This window comes from Elephantulus edwardii, unplaced genomic scaffold, assembly GCF_000299155.1.
Source record: "Elephantulus edwardii isolate Elephantulus edwardi_28Jun2011 unplaced genomic scaffold, EleEdw1.0 scaffold00002, whole genome shotgun sequence".
Classification (NCBI taxonomy): Eukaryota; Metazoa; Chordata; class Mammalia; order Macroscelidea; family Macroscelididae; genus Elephantulus; species Elephantulus edwardii.
In genome coordinates, this window is record NW_006399752.1 from 28,660,761 (window position 1) to 28,663,505 (window position 2,745).

Below are 2,745 nucleotides of genomic sequence, written 5' to 3' on the forward strand. Positions count from 1 at the left end.
ATCCACCATCCATCCATCCATCCATCCATCCATCTATCTCCATCCATCCATCCATCCATCCATCCATCCATCCATCTCCATCCATCCATCCATCCATCTCCATCCATCCATCCATCCATCCATCATTATCCATCAACCCATGATCATAGAGGCAATGGTGATGAGGAGGAAGTTCAAGCTTCTCTGAAGTAACTGGCAAAAAACAATACCCTAGAAATTGAGGGCATAACAACTGATATATTTCAACAAACAGATGCTGCACTGGACACACTCACCAGGTTGTTTCAAGAAATCAAGAGGACAATTACATGGCCAATTGACTGGAAGCGATCCATATTTATTCCCATTCCAATAAAAGGTGATCTGAGAGAATATGGAAATTATAGAACAGTATAATTACTATCTCACATAAGCAAGATTTTGCTGAAGATTATAAAAAAAATGACTGATCAGTATATCAACACAAAACTGAGAGATATGCAGACTTGATTTAGAAGAGGCCTTGGCATTAGGGACATTATAGCAATATTACATGTATCTTAGCTGAAAGAAGAGAGTACAGAGAAATGCCTATCTGTGTTTCACTGACAATGCAAATGTATTTGACTGTGTAGATCACAAATTGTGGCTAACCTTGAGAAGAATGAGAATCCTAGAACACTTGATTGTGTTTATGCAAAACATATTCTTGGACCAGGTGGTAGTTGTCAGAATAGAGCATGTTCTGACACTGCATGGTTCAAAATCAAGAAAGGTGTAGTGTAGGGATGCATCAGTCTCCATACCTTTCCAATCTATGTGAGGAACAGAACATCTAAGAGGCTGAACTTTATATGGAGGCATGCACATCAGGGATGGAGAAACAGCATTCATCAACAACCTGTGCTATGCAGATGGCACAACTTTGCTTGCTGAAACTGAGGAGGACCTGAGGCATTTGCTGCTTCAATATGGCTTGAAGCTCAATATAGAGAAAACAATAATTCTCATCACTTGGCCAATTGGCAGCATCATGATAGATGGAGAAGAGATTGAGATTGTGAACAGCCTCAGCTTGCTTGGCTCCACAATCAACACTTGGTACCAGCAGTCTGAAAATCAGAAGATGAATTGCATTAGGAAAATCTGCTGTCAGGGACCTCACCAGAATACTGATGAGCAATGTTGTCAGTGTAGAGACTAAGGTGAGTTTGATCCAAAGCATGGTCTTTGCAATTACTTGCAGTGCATCAGAGAGCTGGACAATAACTAAGGCTGATAGAAGAAGAATCGATGCTTTTGAGTTTTGGTGTTGGAGAAGAGTCCATGAATTGATAAGAGAACAAACAAGTCTGTCCTGGGTAGGGTGAAACCAGGCTACTCCTTGGAGACAAGAATTTTTGAAGCTCTGTCATACATACTTTGGGCATGTTGCCAGGAGGGATCAGTCCTTGGAGAAGGACATCCTGCTTGGAAGGGTGGAGGGAAAATGCGAGGGAGAAAGACCCTGGATGAGATGGATTAACTCAATGACTCATGTAAGGCAGGTAGATGTGTCAGAGACAATGAAATTGGCTCAAGACAAAGCAAGATCTAGAGCAGATAAACAGGGTCCCTGGGAGTCACAAGTGACTCAACAGCACATAACAATAATCCATCACCCATCCATCCATCCATCCATCCATCCATCCATCCATCATCCATCCATCCCTCTCTCCCTCCATCCATCCATCCATCCATCCATCCATCCATCCATCCATCCATCCATCGCCCATCCATATATTGTTGTGGTGTACCATAGAATCGGAACCAACCCATAGCTGACCCTCTGCCAATTTTCAGAGGCAGTTAATTGCCCATCCTTCTCCTGCAGAGCAGCTGCTAGCCTCGAACTGTGTGTCTTCAGGATTGTAGCTTCTTACCACTAAGCCGTTCTCAGGCACTGTGCTAGGATATCAGAGAACAAAACATCTAAGATGAAGTCCTTGCTGTCAAGGTTGGTCCCAGGAAGGGGGAAGTCTGATGACGGCCTGTGCCCTGCTCTGAGAGATGTACACCATATCAGGGTAAGAGGGGTGATTTTGGGTTGAAGGGTGACAAGTAGAGGAGTCCTTCTAGTCTTTCCTGTAGATTCAGAAAGCCACTTTCCTACTACACACAGCCACAGCTGTGGACCTGTGCCTCTCATCTTTAATATGACTTTGTGGGGAATCATCCTTTCTGCTTTACATCATGAAACTCTAGACAGCTCTTCTTTATCTTCAACTGAGAGCTGTTTCAAGTTCCGGCATTGCGAAGCGTCTGTAGACAGAGATAAGCTGTGTTTTCACATTTTTCCTGTAAAACGAATGATCTACAACCACCATAAACCCATCACCTTCTGGCACTGAAGAGAGATCCCAGGGCACTTTCCCTACTGCTTGTGTTTCCATTTCCAGTCCTTTTCCCACCCTCTCCCTTCACATCTTTGGAGCTTTGTTGTTGTTCTGAGTGCCGTCGAGTTGCTGGTGACTAACAGCGACCCTGTGTACAATGGCTCTGAACTCGCTCTGTCCTAAGCAAGTCTCACTGACTCTGACACACTTACCCCATTACCCCAGTCACTGTATCAGTCCATCTCATCTAGGGTCTTCTTTTCCTGTGCTGTCCCTCTACCCTTCCAAGCATGATGTCCCTCTCCAAGTACTGGTCCCTCCTGGCCACATGTGAAAATATGTGAGACAAACTTTCAAAATCCTTGCCTCCAAGGAATAGCCTGGTTTCATC